Source organism: Hemiscyllium ocellatum, chromosome 1, assembly GCF_020745735.1.
Source record: "Hemiscyllium ocellatum isolate sHemOce1 chromosome 1, sHemOce1.pat.X.cur, whole genome shotgun sequence".
Classification (NCBI taxonomy): Eukaryota; Metazoa; Chordata; class Chondrichthyes; order Orectolobiformes; family Hemiscylliidae; genus Hemiscyllium; species Hemiscyllium ocellatum.
Genome location: NC_083401.1, coordinates 46662908 through 46686014, shown reverse-complemented (window position 1 = coordinate 46686014; position 23107 = coordinate 46662908). Strand labels below are relative to the sequence as shown.

At 41.5% G+C, this 23107-nt stretch overlaps 1 protein-coding gene across 3 annotated transcripts in view; it reads right to left on the bottom strand.

Annotated features, from left to right (window-relative positions):
* The window catches only part of LOC132833420 (WD repeat-containing protein 7), a 673682-nt gene extending 652845 nt beyond the window's left edge, over positions 1-20837 (bottom strand). For 2 of the 3 annotated variants that reach the window (XM_060851713.1, XM_060851878.1), the window contains exon 1: positions 20746-20837. The gene's annotated coding sequence lies outside the window, so the exon portion shown is untranslated. Of the gene's footprint in view, positions 1-14843; positions 14937-20745 lie in introns of all 3 variants that reach the window. The other variant, XM_060851797.1, reaches the window with a different exon arrangement.
* Between the last annotated feature and the right edge of the window lie 2270 nt (positions 20838-23107).

The window sequence follows — 23107 nt, the reverse complement described above, 5'->3', positions numbered from 1 at the left end:
TCACTGCAGAATTCCCAGCCCAAGACCTGCTCTTGTCGCTACAGCATTTATAAAACTAGGCGAGTTCAGTTTCTGGTCAAGCTCAACCTCAAGATTTTGATAACAGGAGATTAAGCAATGGTAATACCACTGAACATCTTGGGGAGATTGTTAGATTTTCTGTTCTTGGAGACTGGTCATTGCCCGGCACTTATGTGGCACAAATGTTACTCATCAAACTTAAATGTTGCCACATTTGGACAGACTACTTCAGTGTCTGAGAAGTTGCAAATGATACTGATCTTATGATGGCAGGAAGGTCATTGATGAAGAAATGGAACATGGTTGGGCCTAGGGCACTACCCGAAAAACCATGCACAGATGTCCTACATACAAAACAACTGATCTCAAAGAACCAAAGCCATCTTCCATTGTGCTGAGCATGACTCTTAACAGAGGAAAATTTCCTTGTTCCCATTGACTTTAGTTTGGCTTCACCTCCCAAGGACCATGTGCTGTGTCTTACCATAGCTGATGTGAAGGAAACCCTATGCAGAGTCAAGCCACATAAGGCTGCAGGACCAGATAACATCCCTGGCAGTATGCTCAGAGGATGCTCTGGCGTTCTGGTGGATGTTCTCACGGGTATCTTTAACATCTCCCTGAGCTGTGCCATAGATCCAAAGCGCTACCATTATTCCCATGCTGAAGAAGCGTCCTGTCTCAAGGACTACCGCCCCATTGGGCTAAGACCCATCATCATGAAGTGCTTCAAGAGGCTCATGATGAGGTATATGAAGCACCCGGCTGCCCCTCCCTCACAGGACACCTTGAAGTTCACATACCATCCAAACCACTCAACAGATGATGCCATTTCCACCACCCTCCACCTGGCCCTCACCCACCTGGAGAAGAAGGACACCGACATCAGATTACTGTTCATAGCCTTTAGTCCTGCATTCAACACTATCATTCCTCAGCACCTGATCTTTTGCACAGATCTGCCTGGCAATCTTTAATAATGAGTATATTTGTATGGCTTTACCAAGTTAACACTTTACCTGATGCTGGTCCTGGCATGCTTCCCATACTCTCCACTGAACCAGGACTGATTCCTTGATTTGATACTCGTGGTTGAGTAGGCGAATATGTTGACCCATGAGGTTACAAACAGAGGTTGAATCCAACACTGCACCTGCTAAATGGCCACAATATCTAATGGTTGCCCAGTTTTGACTAATCTGCAGAATGGCTCACCCAGTTTTAGCAAAAACCCCAGATGTTAAAAGGCGGATTTTTACAGGGTCAATGAATTGTTGTTTCTGGTGCATGGATCAACATCAAGTGGTCCATCCAGCTTCATTCCTTTTATTAGAGACTTTCTAGTGGCAAGACGGAACTGAGAGACTTGCTAGTGCAATTCAGTAAACATTTAAGAATCATATTGATGTGTATCTGGAGTCAAATGTAGGCCAGGCGAGGTAAAAATAGCAGATCTCCGTTCCATAAAGGATATTAGAATTATATTGTTTTGTTTTTACAACAACAACCAAGTATTTCATGCTCAACACCAGATGAGTTTTTATTTCCAAATTTCATGAGCTGAATTCACATTTCACCATCTACTGTGGTAAGAATCAAACCGTGTCCCTGAAGTATTAACTCAACTCTTACATTTGTGCCAAGAGGCCAGTTACTGAGCTAAACTGGTGGCATGATTCTCATGTCTAAGATTGTTGGGGTATCCATGAGGGCCTTGGTATTCCGGGCCTGAAATTTAATTTAATAAGTGGAATGTGCTTTTTTTTCAGATGTGGGCTGGTCACCGTACACAGATAACTATTCAGTTTAGGGTGTAGGTTTGCTCACTGAGCTGTAGGTTTGATATCCAGACGTTTCATTACCTGGCTTGGTAACATCATCAGTGGCGACCTCCAAGTGAAGCAAAGCTGTTGTCTCCTGCTTTCTATTTATATCTTTATCCCGGATGGGGTTCTTGGGGTTTGTGGTGATGTCATTTCCTGTTCATTTTCTGAGAGGTTGATAGATAGCATCTAGATCAATGTGCTTGTTTATGGCGTTGTGGTTGGAGTGCCAGGTCTCTAGGAATTGTCTGGCATGTCTTTGCTTAGCCTGTCCCAGGATAGATGTTTTGTCCCAGTCGAAATAGTGTTTTTTTTCATCCGTGTGTAGGGCTATGAGGGAGAGGGGGTCATGTCTTTTTGTGGCTAGCTAGTGTTCTGGTGGCTAACTTTCTTCCTGTTTGTCCTACGTAGTGTTTGTGGCAGTCCTTGCATGGAATTTTATAGATGACATTGGTTTTGTCCATGGGTTGTACTGGGTCTTTTAAGTTTGTTAGTTTTTGTTTGAAACTGCTGGTGAGCTTGTGTGCTACTAGGATTCCGAGGGGTCTCAGTAGTCTGGCCCTCGGAATCCTAGTACACATTTGTGGTGTATTGTTTTCGCTCTATTTCTTTTCAATACAATGCACATAGGCAACCTACTCCCTGCTCTCTCCCAATAGCACAAGTAGTCAATGCACTCCAAACCCACCGACTCCCACAGTTACCTAGAGAATACATCCTCACACACACTTCCTGACAAGACTCCATTACATTCTCCAGTTTCTACATGTCGCATCCGTTCCGATGATGCCACCTTCTATAAAAGATCCTCCAAAATGTTTAGCTTCTTCCTCAATCAGGGATTTCCCCACACCCTAGTTGACAGGACCCCCAGCTGTGTCCGACCCCTTACCCTTTCTCCAAGTTCTCACAACAGCAATAGGGTCACTTACCATCCCATTAGCATATACATCCAAAAGATCATGAGCTGCCATTTCTATCACCTCCAGCAAGATGCCAGCATGAGATACATATTCCGCTACCTTCCCTTATTAGCCTTCCACAGGGACTGTTCCCTCTGGGACACTTTGTTCCACTCCTCCATTCCCATCACACATTCCCCTGCAATCATAGGTTTACCACCTGCCTATTTTCTCCCTCCTCACTATCCACGGCCTCAGATACACCTTCCCAGTGAAGCTGCAATTTACTTACACTTCACTCAATCTAAACTCCTGTATATATTGCTCACAATGTGTTGTTCCTCTATACTGGGCAGACAACACAGAAGGGGTGACCACTTTGCAGCACATAGTTCTGTCTGCAAAAATGAGCCCAGATTTCCTGTTGCCTGCCACTTCAATGCATCATTGTGTTCGCTGGCCAACATCCCTGTATTGCTCCAGCGCAAGTTGGAAGAACAACGTCTCTTTTTTCACTTGGAGACTCTGCAGCCTTCAGGACTCAATATCGAGTTCAACATGTTACGGCCTGAGCACTTTCTTCCAGAGCCTTACCCCCAACTCCCAAAAAAAACCTTATCAGCTGCTACCACAACCATCCTTTTGTCAGATACTAATGGTTCCCATTAGCAGCTATTGATCCTGACCAGGCTGGCCTTTGCCTATTCCTTTTCCCTCTTTTTCTCTCTCAGTTCCATCTCCACCTTTTGTTTACTCTTGTCCCCTACTCCCACCTTATCTTCAGTATATATATCAAACTTTTCCTGGCTACAATCAGTTCTGGAGATCAGAGTTCAGAGTGTGGTGCTGGAAAAATGATGGAAGGTGTTGAATGACCAGGGATAAGCCACGCGCACTCACTCAGAATAAAAATCCTGAGAAACTGCAGATGCTGGAAATTAGAAACAAACACAAATTGCTGGAGAAACTCAGCAGCTCCGGCAACATTTGTGGAGAGAAAGAGTCCGATGCTGGAAAAACACAGCCGGTTAGGCAGCATTCGAGGAACAGGAGAATCAATGTTTTGAGCAATGGCTCTTCATCAGGATTTTTGATGAAGAGCTTATGCTCGAAATGTCGATTCTCCTGCTCCTCGAATGCTGCCTGACCGGCTGTGTTTTTCCAGCAACGTACTCTTTCTATCCACAAATGTTGCCGGAGCTGCTGAGTTTCTCCAGCAATTTGTGTTTGTGTTTCTAATTTCCAGCATCCGCAGTTTCTCAGGATTTTTATTCTGAGTGAGTGTGCGTGCCTTATCCCTGGTCATTCAATACCTTCCATCATTTATCCACTGGAAAACATTCTGCACGCTGCATTACTTTTGCTGCATTCACTTCAAAGATGCAGATGGACATGGCAATTCAAAATAGTATTCAATCAAAATTTATTGAAAGAAATGCACCACCCTGCAACCTAAATTGTCTAAACTCTATGGAAGAGGAAGAAAAACGAGTCAAAATGCAACCATGTAACCACTGTCAAGTGCCATAAAAACTCAACTGGTCCACTAACTCCCTTTGTGGAAGGAAATCTGCCATCCTGACCTAGGCAGGCATATCTGTGACTGTAGGCCCATAGAAATGTGATTGATTCTTATCTGCCTTTTGAATAATTAGGGATGGGCAATAAATGCTAGCCTAGCTGGTGATGCTTGCATTCCATAAGCAAATAAATGAAACTAAATTTATATGTTGTGAGTCATTGTTTCCTGAAATTTATAAAATCACAATGTTGTTGCTGCAGAATGATAAATATGGTTCATCAAGTAGTTGTAAAATTATTTTCAAAATTAGACTCGTAATCTGGCACATTGCAATTACAAAATTATCCAACTAATATGTTAGGCATAACTCATAACTTTTGAATAAACAATTAGTTATCAGGCCAGTTTGGGAAAGATGCCATTAATTTTCTTCTTCCAAATTATCTCCACTCAAGACCAAATTATTTATGCGTAACAAACCCACTTCCTATTTGTTAATTCATCTCCTTCACACCACTTCCAAACAACATTAAACAGTGTTGAAACAAATGCTGAAGCTTAATCAATGGCTATTTGTTATCTATATTGGTCAACTCCACTCCCCCAATTATTTCTATATGTTCATTTTAATCAATTTCCTCCATTTTCAACTACACTGTCTGGAGAAAAAAAATCTTGTAGTTAACTTGGGGCATTCTTTGTTGCACAAACAATATTGTTTCCTTCATAAAATAAATTTTAAAACAAAATTTATGTCTCACTGAAACAAACTTCAATATAGTCATGGCAAGTGAATATAGCGAGACTAATTGATTTGCAATAGGAAATGCTAGCCGCTGTATATTTTTAGAAGAAAATCTATTTAATCTTGGTGTTTTGATAAAATACCTAGAGGCAAGGGCAAGCTTAATGGAACATTCAACTTAACCCTCACTTATTTTGGCTAGAATGTTACATGACAGCACATTTGAAATTATATTCCCTCCACCCTATTTTCCACTATTATGTCTTTATAAAGCACATCAAGCATCTGTTCAACTAGCCTTTAACAGCTAACTAATAATATGTATATAATTTGTTCTGGTTCTGCTTTAGAAATATAATAAATAATGAATAATAAGTATTAGAGTTTACAGTACAAGTTTCAAAATAGTTTCAACTTCATTACTATGGGAACAAGAATTTAGAGCTTACACTCCAAGTCCTCAGTCTCCTGAACCATCTCAGGAAATACTAATGACGTAAAATAACTTTCATAGGAACAGGAGTAGGCCATTCAAGCCCTCAAGCCGGAGCCACGAATGAGAGCATGGCCGATCTGTGGCTAAACTCCACATACCTGCCTTCGGCCAACACGCCTTCATACCTTAGCTTGATAAAAATCTCTCTCAGATTTAAAATTAATAATGGATTAGCATCATCTGCCATTTGTGAAAGGGAGTTCCAAAACTCCCCCGTGTTTTGAGTGTTTGATTTGCATCCTAACATCTCTGAATAGTCCAGCCCTAACCTTTAGATCATGCCCTCTAGTTCTAGAATCCCCAATGGAAATATTTTATCTTTATCTACCTTGTTTTTTCCTATCATTTTTTTTAATTGACACCTGGGACTTAAACGTGGCTGGCCAGCATTTATTGCCCATCTCTAGGCTTCCTTCTGAATCACTGCAAACCACCTGCTGTATGCCAGCTGGCCTGTCCGGTTTCACTTCTTTGCTGATCCTTTGTAGAGACTGATAAAATTGAATGGTTTACTAGGCCTTTTAGAGCCAACCACATTGCTGGGTTTCTGGATCACATCAAGGTTAGGCTGGCAGATGTCCTTCCCAGAAGGACATGACTCACGTTGCAGCTGTACAGGACATTGGTTCGGCCATTTTGGAATATGGCGTGCAATTCTGGTCTTCCTATCAGAAGGATGTTATGAAACTTCAAACAGCTCAGAAAAGATTTCAAGAATGTTGCAGGGTTGGAGAGTTTGAGCTATACAGAGAGGCTGTATAGGCTGGGGCTGTTCTCCTTGGAGCATCGGAAGCTGGGGGCAGGGTGATGTTCTAGAGGTTTATAAAATCATGAGGGTCAGAGATATGGTAAATAGACAAGGCCTTGTCCCTGGGATGGGGGGGGGGGGGGGGGGGGGGGGGAGTCCAAAACTAGGTGAGGGGAAAGATTTAAAGATAACTTAAGGGGCAACTTTTTCACGCATAGGGTGGTACGCGATGGAGTGAGCTGCGAGAGGAAGTAGTGGAGGGTGGGACAATTACACCATTTAAAAGCCATCTGAATGGGTATATGAATAGAAAAGCTTTAGAGGGATATGGGCCACGTGCTGGCAAATGGAACTAGATTAGTTTAGGATATCTGGTTGACGTGGACGAGTTGGACTAAAGGGTCTGTTTCCATGCTGTACAGCTCTATGATTCTAAGAGTGAGCCCTCTGGAACCCACTGAAAACAGGCTTCAAATCAAAATAATTTGCTTTCTGCCAGATCCAATTTGTCATTTGCACAGAGCTAACATCGATTCTGCTACCTTCATCATCACTCCTGGTTACCAGTAGTATTAGTCAGTTATATTAGTCAGCCACAACCTTCCATAACAAATTCATGCTGTTTTCTATTAACCTTACCTATTTAAAAGATTCATTTCTTGCTTTAGGGTTTTTTTCTAATAATTTTTTCTAACACCAAGGTTAGATTGAGGGGTCTATCGTTACCTGGTCTATCCCTTTCTCCCTTTTCAAATAAAGATACAATATTAGTAATCATCTCAGCAATCAAAGAATATTGGAAAATTATGACCAGCTCTCCTGCCACTTCCTCCTTGCTTTCCTTCATCTGGGATATATTTTATCCTGGTCTGGCAAATTATCTTCTTTCAATAGGATTAATTCCTATTTAATTACTCCCATCCAATAATTGACTTGCTTAACTACGATGTCAGAATTTTCTCTCGTGTCAAGAGAAACAAGGAATTAATTATGAACCTTCAGTCAGCTTTGCACTGAAGCAACCTGGGATGGGTGCTCTGCAGTCAGCATCGCAGTTAGGAAGTCCGAGAACAGTGGCCTACAGACAGTTCCTGATTAAAACAATACAAGACTAACATCACAGATAATTTGTACGTTCACTGGCTGGTTTGAAAAGGGAGGGTTTGAAGCCAGGAACATCAAAAAACCAAGTGGCAGATGGATCAAGACTTCACACAGATGGTATTTTATTAAGACTAATATCAGGAACAACATTGCACTGAGACGACGCTACACACGAGGTATTAAGGTAGACAAAGTATGGTCAAAGTGCAAGTTTTAACAAGAAAAAGCAGTAAAGAGGCAATGGCCTCAACTATTGAAGCCATGGCTGCCAACGTTGGAACAACTAAATTAGAGATGCAATTTCATTGGCATTTGACAAAATATTTTAATTGGAACAAATTCATTTCAAAGCTGCGTTAATTCAGGAGTAAACATAAGGGGAAATTCTGATTGGTAGAAAATAACAGTTACTGGTTAGACGGGAAATTTCAGCATAATTCCACTCATTTGTATCATGACTTGAATCCAGAAATTGAATATAAATATGTACTGACAACAGCAAACAGAGCAGTGGAATCAAGGAAGTGGCCCAGAAGATATTAAAACAGCCACACAAAATATGAAAGGGCATTGTAAAGTACTACAGACAAAGAAAATGACTATGCATACTGTATAAAAACATGCAAATGGCTATGGATGACACTTAAAAAAGGCCTCCATTCCCAACACAAATCAACTAATGCACAGTAACAAAGCCAACAGAACGATGAACAACTTAACCAAAAAAAAAGTGCAATGTGACTCAGACAAACCTAGCTAATTACAAATAGCATTGCCAAATTGATTGTGGGGAAAAACAACATAAAGCAATAACCTACTTTAAACTTGTGCTCTTAAAATCATCCTCAGATGTATCTATTATCTGAGATGTATCTGACCATGACCCCTTACCTGGGCTACTCACTTCACAATTCTTGTTTTTACATTATCTGGGTCTTGGAATTAACAGGCTAGCAATAATACCACTAGGCTTTCACCTCCCTTACTACTGGCTTAAAATCAATAGTCAAACTGATTCTCAACAACATAATAAGGTTTCCATTTACAAGAATAAATATGTTATGCTGCAAAACATGAAGGATTAGCTCTCCATGCTGACACTGTTAAAATAAGCCAGCTTAATTTTTTGGTTAGTGCAACCACATTTTAAAAGGTGTCTCAATGGAGTCAGCTCATTTGATTTTGACTCATTGATAGTGAAGTGAATGTTTCCAATGCCAGTCAGATATTATGATTATGATGTATGCAGGTTTTTCCTGGATTAGCAAAGACAGGTCGAAGGCCTTGTGATTGTGCCAAAGGAATCATTATTGTTTACCACTGCGCTGGTCTAATTACAAATTGTAGTACCACTAGTCTCCCAGTGAGGATGCTGTCAAGAACTAGAATACATAGCTCAGTATCACCCTCAGCAGGAGTACAACAGAACTGCACACCAAACAGCAAAACTCTTCCAGTTTATACAGGTACTTCTTCTATAACACAATGGTTGCATCCTTGTGCAACCACGCATTTTAGAGAGAAAAAAATTGCACTTTTCAAAGGGTTGGTAATGTCATTGCGTTACAGCCAACACACGTTTTAAAGGTTTGTGCTTTATAAACAGTGTCTCCAATTCACATTACAGCAAATTCACATTCAAGAAACACATGTTATAGCACAACAACTTGGATATGAAAATATCTAATATCTAGAAGACAGGAATCTTTACTAACCAAAATTAAGCAAATAACAAGTCTAATACAATTTATTCTCAAACTATAACATTATTGCACACCAAGAACTATCGCAATAAACTTTGAGAATGGCCTACTTCCACACTGTAGTATTCTAGGAGATAACTGAAATTTTACCAGACAGGAAATAGCCATTTGACCTGCTAAATATGTAAGACCAGATGATATAGGAGCAGAATTATACCATTCAGCCCATTGAGTCTACTCACCATTCAATCTTGGCTGTTGTGTTTCTCAACGGTATTACATAGGACTGTAGAGAACAGGAACAAGTTCCTCAGCCACTGATGTTGTGCTGAACATGATGTTGAATTAAACTAATTCCTTCTGCCCAACCTTGGTCCATATCACTCTATTCCTTGCATATTCATGTACTTACCTAAAAGTCCTTTAAATCTTTAAATGTCTCTATCCTATCTGCCTCCACCATCACCAACGGCAGTGTGTTCTACACTCCTACCACCCTCAGTATAAAACTAAACATACCCCTCATATCTCCTTTGGATTTTCTCGCTCTCACCTTAAATGTATGCTCCCGAGTTTTATACATTTCAATTCAGTGAAAACGATTTTGACCATCAACTCTATCTATACATCTCATGGTTTTATAGATTTCTATGTAGATCTCCCCTTAGCCTCTGTTGCTCCAGAGAAAACAACCCTAGTTTTTCTATGCTCCCTTTATAGCTCATATCCTCTAATCCAGGCTGCATCCTGGTAAACCTCTTCTACATCCTTAGAAAGCCTCCATGTCTTTCCTGTAATGTAGCAACCAGAATTGAACACAATACTTAAGTATGGTCGGACCAAAGTCTTTTAAGCTGCAAAATGACATCCTGACTCTGGAACTCAATTCCCTGACCAATAAAGGCAAGCATGCCATACGCCTTATTTACCACCCTATCTACTGGATGGCCACTTTCAGGGAGCTATAGACTTGAACTACAAGGTCTCTCTTTATATCAATGCTGTTCATTAACTGCATACTTTTCCTTAACACCTCACACCTACCCATATTAAACTCCAACTGCCATTTTCCACCCTTGTCTGCGACTGATCTATATACTACTGTATCCGTTGGCAACCTTCTACACTCTCCACAACTGCACTAATCTTTGTATCATCTGCAAACTTACTAACCCACGCATCTACATTTTCATCCAAGTCATTTACATATATCCCAAACAGTAGAGGTCCCAGTATGGATCCCTGCAAAGCACCACTAGTCACGGATCTCCAGCCTGAAAAACAACCTTCCACCTTCCACCATTGCGTTCTGTGAGCAATTCTGAATCCATGTGGCCAAGTCACAATGGGTCTCATGTCTTCCGGATGAGCATACCATGTGTGACCTTGTCAAAAGTCTTACTAAACTCAATGTAGACAACATCCACTGCTCTACCCTCATCAATCACCTTTGTCACTTGCTTGAAAAACTCAATCAAGTTACTAAGACATGACATGCCCTGCACTAAACCATGCTGACCATCACCAATTAGACCATGCTTTGATAAATGTATATAAATCCTGTCCCTAAGAATTCTCTCCAATAGCTACCCATCCACCGATGTGAGACTCACCAGTCTATAGTTTCCTGGATTATCCTTATTTCGCTTCTTGAACAGAAGAACATTGCCAGTCCTTGGGAACCTCTCTAGCGGCTAATAAGGATATTAAAGATTGTGGTCAAGGCCCCAACAATCTCTTCTCATTTCTTTCAGTAACCTGGGATAGATACCATCATACCCATGGGACTTATACTCAAGAGACCCAAAACCACTTCTTTCTTGATCTCAAAATGCCCTAACATATTAGCATGCTCCAAACACATCTCACTATCCTCTACATCCTTGTCCATTCCCCTGCCTTCTCCATAACCCTTGATCCCTTTACCAACCAAGAACCTGTGCCTTAACTACATGCAATGACTTGGCCTCCCTAGCCCTCCATGGCAATGAGTTCCACTGATTCACCACCCTCTGCCTGAAGAAATTCCTCCTCATCTCAATTCTAAAGGGTCATTCCTTTAAACAGAGGCTGTGCCCTCAGGTCCTAGTTGCTCTCATCTTCACCAAGTCCACTCTCTCCAGGTCTCTCAGTATTCTGTACGTTTGAGAGAGATCCTCCCCCATCTTTCCAAACTCCATCAAGTACAGACCCAGAGTCCTCTGCCACTCCTCATGTGACATCGCTGGGATCATTCTTGCAAACCTTTCCGGATGCTCTTCAAGGTAAGAACATCCTTCCTTAGATAATAGAGGCCCAAAAATGTTCTCAATATTCCAAATGCTTTCAGATCAGAGCTTCATACAGCCTCAGCAGTTCATCACTGCTCTTGTATCTTAGTCGTCTCGAAATGAATGTTAACATTACAATTGCCTTTCTAACTGCCAGCTGCATCTACATAGGAGAAAGTGGGTACTGCATATGCTGGAGATTAGAGTAGTGCTGGACAAGGACAACAGATCAGACAGCATCCGAGGAGCAGGAAAATCGACATTTCAGGCAAAAGCCCTTCATGAGGAAACTACATGAATCTACATGTCAACCTTAAGAGAATCCTGAACTAAGACACCAAGTCACTTAATGCTGCAGATCTTTGAAGCCTTTTCCTATTTAGAGAATAGTCTATCATCCATCATCCAAATCATTAATGTATAATATAAATAGCTGTGCTTCCAAAATTAACTCCCATGAAACTCCACTAGTCACCGGCTGTCATCCTGAAGACGACCCCTTCATCTCAAGTCTCTGCCTTTCACCAGTTAGTCAATCCTTTATCCATTTCAGTACCTTGCACTAACACCGAAAGGTCTTATTGTATTTAGCAGCCTCCTGTGTGGCACCGTGTCAAACACCTTCTGGAATTCCATATAGACCACATCCAGTGACTCTCCTTTGTCTAACTTGATTGTTACCTCCTCAAAGAATTCTAAAAGATTCTTGAGGCATGACCTCCCTTTGACGAAACTGTGCTGAGTCAACCCACTTTTACCATGAACCTTCAAGTACTCCACAATCTCATCCTTAATAACAGATTCTAAAATCTTACAAATGACCAAGTTCAGGCTGATCAGCCAATAATGTCTAGTCTTCTGCCCCCACCTCCCCCCTTCTTAAACAGGGATGTTACATTCGCTATTTTCCAGTCCTCTGGGACCCTCCTTGATTACAATGATTCCTAAAAGATCACTAATGTCTCCAACAATCTCCTCAGTTTTCTACTTTAGAACTTTGGTCTAAGTGATTTATCCACATTCAGACTTTTCAGCTTCTCCAGCTTCTCCTGAGTGATGGCCACTACATTCACATCTGACTGTCTCATTAGTGTGCTACTGGTGCCTCTATCATGAGGACTGATAAAAAGTACCTTTTCTGTTTCTCCACCATTTCTTTGTTCCCTATTACTATTTCTCTGGCCTCATTTTCCAGCAGCCTAATGTATGCTCTTGACACCTATTTGGCTTTTATAGCTCTAAAAACAACTCCTGCGATTTTACTTTATATTACTAGCTAGCATACTGTCATATTTCATCTTCTCATTTTTTTTATTATACTACGGTAGTGGGCAAATGCATGGCAGATGCAGTATTATGTGATGCTATCCACTTTGGTAACAAAAAAAAGATTATCTGAATGGTGATAGATTGAGAGAGACCTGGACATCCTCATACAGCAGTCACAAAGTAAACATGCAAGTGCAGCAAACCCGTTAAGAAGGTATATGATATGTTTGCCTTCAAAGCAAGGAGAATTTCAGTACTGAGAGCAGGAATATCTTGCTGCAATTATTCAGGGCCTTGATGAGACCACACCTGGAATATTTTGTGCAGTGTGGGTTTTCTTGTCTAGGAAGGATGTTATTGCTAGAGGGGGAGTACAGCGAATGTTTAACCAGACTGATTCCTGTGATTGTAGAACTACCCTATGAGGAGAATTTGAGTCAGTTAGGATTATGTTCACTAGAGTTCAGGAGAATGAGGAGGGAATCTCATAGAAACCTATAAACATCTAACAGGACTAGACAGAGTAGATGCAGGATGGATGTTCCTGATAAAGTAGGGAGTCCAGAACCAGGAGTCAAAGTGTAAGAATGCAAGGTAGACTATTAAGAATCAAGAAGAAAAGTTGCTTCACCCAAACAATGGTGGGCTTATGGAATTCACTACCACAGAAAGCATCTGAGGCAAAAATATTTTACAATTTCAAGAAGGAGTTGGATTTGTATTTGGGGCTAAAGGTATGGTAGAAATGTGAAAACAGACTACTGCGTTGGATGATCGGCCATGATCATAATGAATGGTGGAATAGGCTTGAAGGGCCAAATAGCCTCATCCTGCCCTATTTGAACCCAAATCCACAAAACATTAGCTAAGTTTCTAAATTAATAGCCTAGCAATAATACCACCAGTTCATCGCCTCCACAGTAATCCCGGGTCAATGGCGGTTGGTCCAATAGATTCTATTCTTAACAATTTTAAAAGCAATTTGATATAATTTCATATCTTCCAGCCTTAAGGGCATTCAAGAGTCAACTGCATTGATACGTATTTTATTTGATCTATTATCTTCAAATGTACCAAGATATGGTGTATTGTAAAAGTATTGTTTTGCTTGCTAACCAGACAAATCATAACTTCTACAGGTACATCAAGATAATACAGAGTGCAGAATATAGTGTTACAGCTACTGAGAAGGTGCAGAAAGATCAACTCTGATGTGAAAGATATGTTCACAAGTCTGATAACAATGGGGAAGGACCTCTTCTTGAATTTATTGGTACTTTTTTTTAATTTTTATATCTTCAACCTGATGAAAGAGGCTGTAAGTGAATATAACTGGGGTTGGAGGAGTCTTTGATTATGTTGTCTGCTTTTTCCTGAGACAGTAGTAAGAGTAGATGGAGTCATTGGGAGAAAGGCTGATGGACTGGGCTGCATTCACAACTAATTTCTTGAGGAGTTTCATAGCTCAAACTGAGAAGCACAGTAGGTAGCCTCCCTAAAGGACACTAGCAAGCCACTGAATTTTCCTGAAGAAGGGCTTATGCCCGAAACGTCAATTCTCCTGCTCCTTGGATGCTGCCTGACCTGCTGCGCTTTTCCAGCAACACATTTTTCTGATCTCCAGCATCTGCAGTCCTCACTTTCTCCTACTGAATTTTATCATCCAATATTTTCAGGATGACCAACAGAAATGCTGCTTCTTATTTATTTGTAACCTGAACACATTCATTAATGTAACCAATGGGCCACCATTCTAGTCAGCGAACATTTCACACTTCTAGAAATGTTCTGATTTTTGACAGCACAGTTTCAACAATTACGAATGCATTCATCACAATCAAAATTTTGGACCACTTTTTCACAGAACACTTCAAAGAAAAACTACATTTGAGGGTCACGTTTAAAATTATTAAAGTTATGTTTTAAAGTGAATTCACACATCAAGCAGCAGATCCATAGGAACACTGCAACCTGCAAGTTCCTCTCAAGCTACTTTACATCCTTACTTGGAAATATACTGTCATTCCTTCACTGCCATGGAGTCAAAATACCTAACAGCATTGTGGATATTGCAGTTCAAGAGGGTAACAGGGCCATTAGGAATGGACAATAAATGCTGACGCATCAATGAAATCCACATCCTCAAAATAATAAAAGAAATCCTAAAATGAGTAACATATTAAACACACATACATAAGCAAACACATGTACAATTGCTAAACTTAGATTGATTCACTTACTGGTTGTCGGGTTTATAAAGAATTTCAAAGCCTGAGTGTAAACTAAAGGATTCCTCCACAAATTTTCAGTACCACCCAACACTCAAAAATTCCCTATAGAAACGAAATGATTAGTGGTCAGTACCTTGTCAAAAGTTGTTAACCATTTCTACTTTAATGGTCTGAACAAAACTCACCGCACAAAAACATCAAACAGCAAACATTTTTTTGGTTAAAAATTTGAACTTATTTTCCAATTTTATATCTCGCTCGTTACATTCCATTGGAATGCCACATCACCCTTCCCATACATGTTTTGTACCAATGTGGACCACAACTTCTGGCTTTTCACCTGCTCCCCCCCCAAAAAAAACTCCTCTAATGTCACCCCTGCCCAATACTGAACTTAGCACGAAAGGTGCGTCTGAGGCCTTGGTTACCGAGGAGGGAGGAGGTATATAGCAGTGTTATAGACTCAGATGTACAACACAGTAACAGACCGTTTAGTCCAACTCATGCATTCTGACCAGATTAATCTAGTCCTATCTGTCAGCATTTGGCCCACATCCCTCCGAACCCTTCCTACTCATATACCCATCCAAGTGCCTCCCCACCACTTCCTCTGGCAGCTCATTCCATTAAGGCACCAAACTCTGCATGAAAACATTGACCCCTTAGGTCCCTTTTAAATCTTTCTCCTCTCACCTTAAACCTATGCCTTCTAGTTTGGAATGCCCCCAACCTGGGGAAAAGACCTTGGCTATTCACCCATTTCTGCCTTTCATGATTTTATAAACCTCTATAAGGTCACCCCTCAGCCTCTACCCTCCAGGGAAAACAGCCCCAGCCTCTATAGTTTAAGCCTCCCAACCATTGCAACATTCTTGTAATTATTTTTCTAAACCCTTTTAAAGTTTACAACATCCTTCCTATATTAGGGAGACCAGTATTGCATGCGGTATTTCAAAAGTTGCGTCACCAATGTCCTGTACAACTGCAACATGACTTTCCAACTCCTATACTCAATGCACTGACTAATAAAGGCAAGCATACCAAACACCTTCTTCACTACCCCATCTACCTGCAACTCCACTTTCAATGAACTATGAACCTGCACTCAAAGGTCTCTTGCTTAGCAAACACCTCAGGACCTTACCACATAGTCAATAAGTCCTACCCTGATTTACCTTTCCAAAATTCAGCAGCTCACCTTAATCAAAATTAAACTCTATTCTTCTTGTCCAATCTTCTGCCCATTGTCCCATCTGATCACGAGCCCTTTCCTATCCGATGTAACCTTCTTCACTGTCCAATGCACCTCCAATTTTGGTGTCAACTACAAACTTATTAACCATTCCTCCTACGTTCACATTTACATCATTTATATAAATAATGAAAAGCCTTGGACCCACCAACAATCCTTGTGACACACCGCTGGTCATAAGCTTCCAGTCTGAAAAGCAAACTTCTACTACCATCCTCTGCCTTTTACCTTTGAGCCAGGTCTGTAACCAAATGACTAGTTCTCCCCATATTTCATGTGCTCTAACCCTGCTAACCAGTCTACCATGAAGAACCTTGTGAAACGCCTTACTGAAGTCCACACAGATCAAGTTCATTCTGCTCTCGTCTTGAACGTTTTACAGGAGTCACTAAAAGGAAGTGCATGGAAATCTAGCAGTCAGAGGAAGGACTCATTACATTAGAATGAACATGACAGCAGATCAGTTAGTACATTACAAATATTATATACCCAGGCATCGGTGAACTCAACTTTGGCAGGAGTGGGAAGACAATTCCAGACATTAGTTTTGTTTGGGTCTCTACTGACACCTTCTTGATTAGATTATTACTAAGTCTACAAACATAACTTGCATCTGTAGAAGCACCTTTACCATACTAAGATACTGGGAATCGGTTTAGCTCAGTTGGCTGGATTAGCTTACAGAGCAGTGTGATGCCAACAGCATGGCTTCAATTCCCATCACTGATTTAAGGTTACCATGAAGGATTCTCCTTCTCAATCTCTTCCCTCACCTGAGGTCTGGTGGCCCTCAGATTAAATCACCACCAGTCGCTTCTCCCTAATGAGAGAAGCCCCTATGGTCTGGTCGGCCTATGGTGACACAACAACAACTGCAACAACTTCAAAGTAGTTGAAGAAGTATTGTGAGACCAAAATTGAAACTGACCCATAAAAATATTAAGACAGGAAAACCAAGTAAGCAAATAGGCTTCAAGGCTTTAACAGAAGCAAGAGGAGACAAATTTACAATGAGAATTCCACAGCTTAGGGTCAAGGCAATTGGGAATACACAAGAAACCAGAAGTGGATGAATGATGTCACGGAGCTGTCAGGCTTAAGGTTCCTGTATTGACTGTACTTTGAGTACCCAACAGTGGTGAACAGTAACATTTAATGCAGGCCCTTACTTTAAGCAGTGAGTAGCAACAAGTTGTTTTACCATGGAGGTCAGCATTGTCAAATTCAAACCTACTTTTAGTTGTTGATCCACTACACATGTATTTGACAGCAATCTGGACCATGAACAATGTTATTTTATCCCCCTTGCCCTCTTAGTCCGTACGAAACCAAGTCAATTATAGCATTTCAGCTGCTGCTCTGGTTGTGTCGAGCTTACTCAACCTAGACATATGGGATGTACGATCTGGATTTAATAATAATAGTAATAATAAGACAGAAATTTGTGCCCTCAATGCCAAGAACATTTTAAAACAATTACTTTGTGCAAGTGGTATACTTCTAGAGGTGCTATGTACTTTTCAGCCTCTCTCTATAACCTTGTTAATGACATTTACAGAAAGCTTTACATCTCACTGGGGTTCAACTATGATGATCAAACAAAACCATAGTTTGAATCTAGTTGTCACTAATTAAACTACAAAATTATGTAATCACTGTAGTCCAGAGGCAATCATATAAAAGAATCACCTATAACACGGTTGTCCACTGCAAAAACTAAACCAAAGACCTTAAATAATTACTCTAGAGTCATGGAGATATACAGCACGGAAACAGACCTTTGGTCCAACTTGTCAATGCCGAACAGAAGTTGTAAATTAAACATGTCCCATTTGCCAGCGTATGGCCCATATCCCTCTAAACCCTTCCTACCCATATACCTATCCCGATGCCTTTTAAAGGATGTAGTGGCACCACTTCCTCTGACAGCTCATTCCATACATTATGCATGATCCATTACACTTCTCCAAACGTTTTTGACTTGAGGAAATGTAGCAAAGTCCAGAATCAAAAGCTAGTCTCAGTAACGGTAATCATGAAACTATCAATTGTCATGAAACTTCATCTGATTCACTAATGTCCCTGAGCTAAGGCGAGCCTTACCTGATCTGGCCTACACATGACTGGATGCCCAGAGCAATGTGGTTAACATTTAACTGTCCTCTAAACCAATAGCCTTGTAAACCAATCAGTTCAAGGGTATTAAGGAATAGGCAACAAATGCTGGCCTTGCCAGAGACATGTTATCCCTTGGAAGATTTTTTTTCAACAAACATCAGCACATGGCTGCTGACTTGTTACGTCTCCATAAACTTGCTACCTCAAAACATAGCAATCTCACTTCAGTTTCATGCATTTCCTGGGCAAAACAAATAACTAATAGTTGTCTGGGACTGAGTTGCAAGAACACCAAGGTTAATGTCGAAAAAAACATCTGTAGAACAAGCTGATGCAGTGTCAACAATGACAAGAACCCTTGAAATATGTGTTCTGAGTTAACAATGCACCACTGTTTTCTTGCTGTAAAAATACTTGGAACTAAAATGATACAATAAGACATAAAACTAAATTTGTAATCATAGAACATAGGAATAGGCCCGCTATGTCTATGCTGACCAACAAACACCAAACTATACTAATCCCATTTGTGCACACTTGGTGCAGAACCTACTACGCCCTGGCATTTTAAGTACTCTTCCAGGTGCTTCTTAAATGTTGCAAGAGCACCTACCTCCACTACTGTCTCAGGCGGCATGTTCTATATTTCTACAACTCTCTGGGTGGAAACATATTTCTCATATCTCCTCTAAACCACTTGTTTTTCACCTTAAAATTTGTCCTCTGGTCTTAGACATATCCTGATGAAGGGCTTATGCTCGAAACGTCGAATTCTCTATTCCTGAGATGCTGCCTAACCTGCTGTGCTTTGACCAGCAACACATTTGCAGCTGTGATCTCCAGCATCTGCAGACCTCATTTTTTACTCTTAGACATATCTGCCAAGGGGATTATCACAATCAACTCTATAGCTCTCATAATTTTGTATACATCAATCCAATCCAATCCCAATTCAGCATCCTCTGCTCCAAGGAAAATAAACCCAGCCTATCCAGTCTCTCCTCATAGCTGAGACGTTCCATCCCAGGAATCTCCTCTGCACATCTCTAGTGCAATTACATCGTTCCGATGGAGTGGCAATTAGAACTGCACATGGTAGTGCACCCATCTGTGACTCAACCAATGTTTTATAAGTTGTAATAAGATTTCCCTGTTCATATATTCAATGCCCCAAGTAATAATGAAGGCATGCATCCAACTTGTCTTCTTCACCAGCCTATCTACCCATGCTGACACCTTCAGTGATCTATGGATTTGTACACCAAGGTCCTTATGTTCCTCAGTACTTCCCAAGGACCTACTATTGTGTAAATCCTTCCCTTCTTAGACTGCCCTAAACGCAACTCCTCATACTTCTCAGGATTAAATTCCATCTACCACCAGCTGACCAATGTCAGACTGTAGTCTGAGACCATCCTCCTCACTATCAAAACACCATCGATTTTCTTGCCATCTGCAAGCTTTCTAATTATACCTTTGACATTCACATCCACATCCAAGTGGTTAACACACTTAGGTGCACATAACAGCAAAGGTCCCAGGACCAATCCCTGTCCTACACTGCTGGTCACAGGCTTCCAATCACAAAAACATGGTTACTTTTCCTTCTAAATCCCATTTTACCGAGGTGCTATAAATCAGTTGCAATTATGAGGACAAACATACCTGAACCTGGTGTGTAGACTGGTGTCGAGATTCCACCCAACAAAGCAGCTGGAATTATTGAAACATTGCATCCAGGTATAGAATGCATCAGTTATCAAAACCAAATCATAAAAGTTTCAGAACACTCATTCATTAATATTAATCACAACCATATCAGTTTCCTACCAAAGCTTTAGAATCCTAAATCCACAACCACCTTCACACCAAGGTACAAATTACAATTCATCAAGGAATTTAATGCATACAATGCATGGAATCGGTATCTTATTTAAAACCCAGTCGGTAATCATTTGCAGAGATCAATATGAGCGTTGATTATGAATCCAAGACACAGGGGCAGGGTTCAGAGGTTACCACACAAACCAAGTTAAAACTCAAAATGACAACTTCCTGAATCAGACCAGGCTTAGACGAATTTAAAAGTCCTCCGGAAATTTCCGTCTGTCAGCTGGAGATTACGACGTGATCATCATCAAACCCTTGGTTTTAAAAATGTGCCGTATCAGCTGCCTGAATATTGAGCAAATAAACACTTTTGGACATCAGGTACATTTCTGTACCAAATCCCGAGGTTATAACCAGGGATGGAGAGTCATCAAGGCCACAAAATAATAAAGAGGGCTCCTAGAGGGTCTGGGGGAAGAGAACAAGTCCCAGCAATAAATGTTCACCGAAGTAAATCGATAGACATAAGCTGTGATCCTAAACAGCACAATTACGTCCATTACAGACAAGGCTCTAGGTTTAAAGGCCTGGATGAAATCTGTCAACGACAACACTTCTCGCTGATGTTTAAAAAATAGTTCCAAAGACGGTCAGAAGCAGAATGCAGGGTTCAGCTTACAGGCAACCGCCTGCGCGTTATCACTCACTCACCTTCTCCGCTGCTTGTTATTTTCCTCCTAATTTCACTCCATGTTGCTGCAGCAGGTTCCAGCCCTGACGCTAGCTCACCGGCAACAGCGCCATTCACTTACGCACTGACCCGGCTCCTCCCAGCCCGACCCCGCAGACCTCCTGCCGCCTGGTCTGACTCCCTCGCCAGCGCCACCTGCCGCCACCTCCTTCTGCACCAGACATGATCTCCTCCAACTGTAGCAGGTGACTATTTTTTCATCCTCCCTTCCTTGGGAGCTTATTGCACTTGTGTGAGGAAACATTGTTGAGACAGTCTTGAAAAGAAGTGGCTTTTTTTTAAGGTTGCATAGATGTCTACCTTGAAGCAGTGGTATAGTGGTGATGTTAATGGATCATAGAACAAAAGAACATAACACAAGAACTCATAGCAGGATTGGGACATCAAGTTGGCCTCAATTGCACTTTCCTGCCTGTTTTCCATTATCCTTAGTCACAGACACCACCTATTACTAATTAAAAATCTGTCTATGTCCTCTTTAAATTTACGCAATGTCCCTACAGTCCACCATGTAGGGATTGTAAAGAGGACAACCAGATGAACCTTAAATATATGAGACCAATGATTGGTGCTTTTAATCTGGTTCACTCAGGGTGCACTGGGTGGTAGATATAAACAGGAGTGTCTGAGGTTCTGTTCATTCTGAGATCTGGCTGAGAAAACTGGACTAGTGTCAAGTACTATTCATGTGCAAGTAAAGGGTGATTTGGTGAAGGGATACGGTCCTCTATGGAGTTATTTTACACCACACTCTAGAATAGTGAATTCCAGAGATTCATGATCCTTTGAGAGAGGTAATTTCCCCTCATCTGCTACCCCTTATCCTAAAACTATGACCTCTCATTCTAGAGTTTCCCACATGAGGAAACATTATTTCTGTATCTTCTTTGTCAATCACCTTTGGCATCTTATATGCCTCAATTAGCTCTTCTAAACTCCAGAGAACATAGGTGTAATCCACTCAAACTCTCTTCATAGGACAAACCCTATGTGTCTGGAATCAATCTAGTAAATCTCCTCTGCATTACGTCCAATACAATACATCATTTCTCAAATAAGGGGATCAAAATTGTATGCAGACCTGTAATGTAGAATCCCAGAATTTTGAATTCAAAATTCAAATTAAAAACGAATGGTGCCAATGTCATTTTTTTTCCCTTGATTGTTGAGTATCAAAAAAAAACTTGTGATTCACTACTGGTCTTTAAGGAAGGAAATATGTTATCCTGACACTAGATTCACACCAATGTGGTTGACTCTTTATTGTCTTTGGGCAATTAGAATGGGTAATAAATGCTGAGCTTGCTCAAATCTCATGATCAAATGACAAAATGTGCCTTCTGTCAATTCCCATCAGCAGATTCCATATTTTATAAGTTGAAAATGTGTTGCTGGTTAAAGCACAGCAGGTTAGGCAGCAACCAAGGAATAGGAAATTCGACGTTTCAGGCATAAGCCCTTCATCAGGAACGAGAAGAGTGTGCCAAGCAGGCTAAGATAAAAGGTAGGGAGGAGGGGCGATGGAGATGTGATAGGTGGAAGGAGGTCAAGGTGAGGGTGATAGGCCGGAGTGGGGTGGGGGCGGAGAGGTCAGGAAGAAGATTGCAGGTTAGGAGGGCGGTGCTGAGTTGAGGGAACCGACTGAGATAAGGTGGGGGGAGGGAAAATGAGGAAACTGGAGAAATCTGAGTTTATCCCTTGTGGTTGGAGGGTTCCCAGGCGGAAGATGAGGCGCTCCTCCTCCAGCTGTCGTGTTGTTATGTTCTGCCGGTGGAGGAGTCCAAGGATCTGCATGTCCTCGGTGGAGTGGGAGGGAGAGTTAAAGTGTTGAGCCACGGGGTAGTTGGGTTGGTTGGTACGGGCATCCCTGAGGTGTTCTCTGAAGCGTTCCGCAAGCAAGCGGCCCGTCTCCCCAATGTAGAGGAGGCCACATCGGTTGCAGCGGATGCAATAGATGATGTGTGTGGAGGTACAGGTGAACTTGTGGCGGATATGGAAGGATCCCTTGGGGCCTTGGAGGGAAGTGAGGGAGGAGGTGTGGGCGCAAGTTTTACATTTCCTGCGGTTCCATGGGAAGGTGCCGGGAGTGGAGCTTGGGTTGGTGGGGGGTGTGGACCTGACGAGGGAGCCACGAAGGGAGTGGTCTTTGCGGAACGCTGATAGGGGAGGGAAATATATCCCTGGTGGTGGGGTCCGTTTGGAGGTGGCGGAAATGACGGCGGATGATACGTTGTATACGGAGGTTGGTGGGGTGGTAGGTGAGAACCAGTGGGGTTCTGTCTTGGTGGCGGTTGGAGGAGCGGGGCTCAAGGGCGGAGGAGC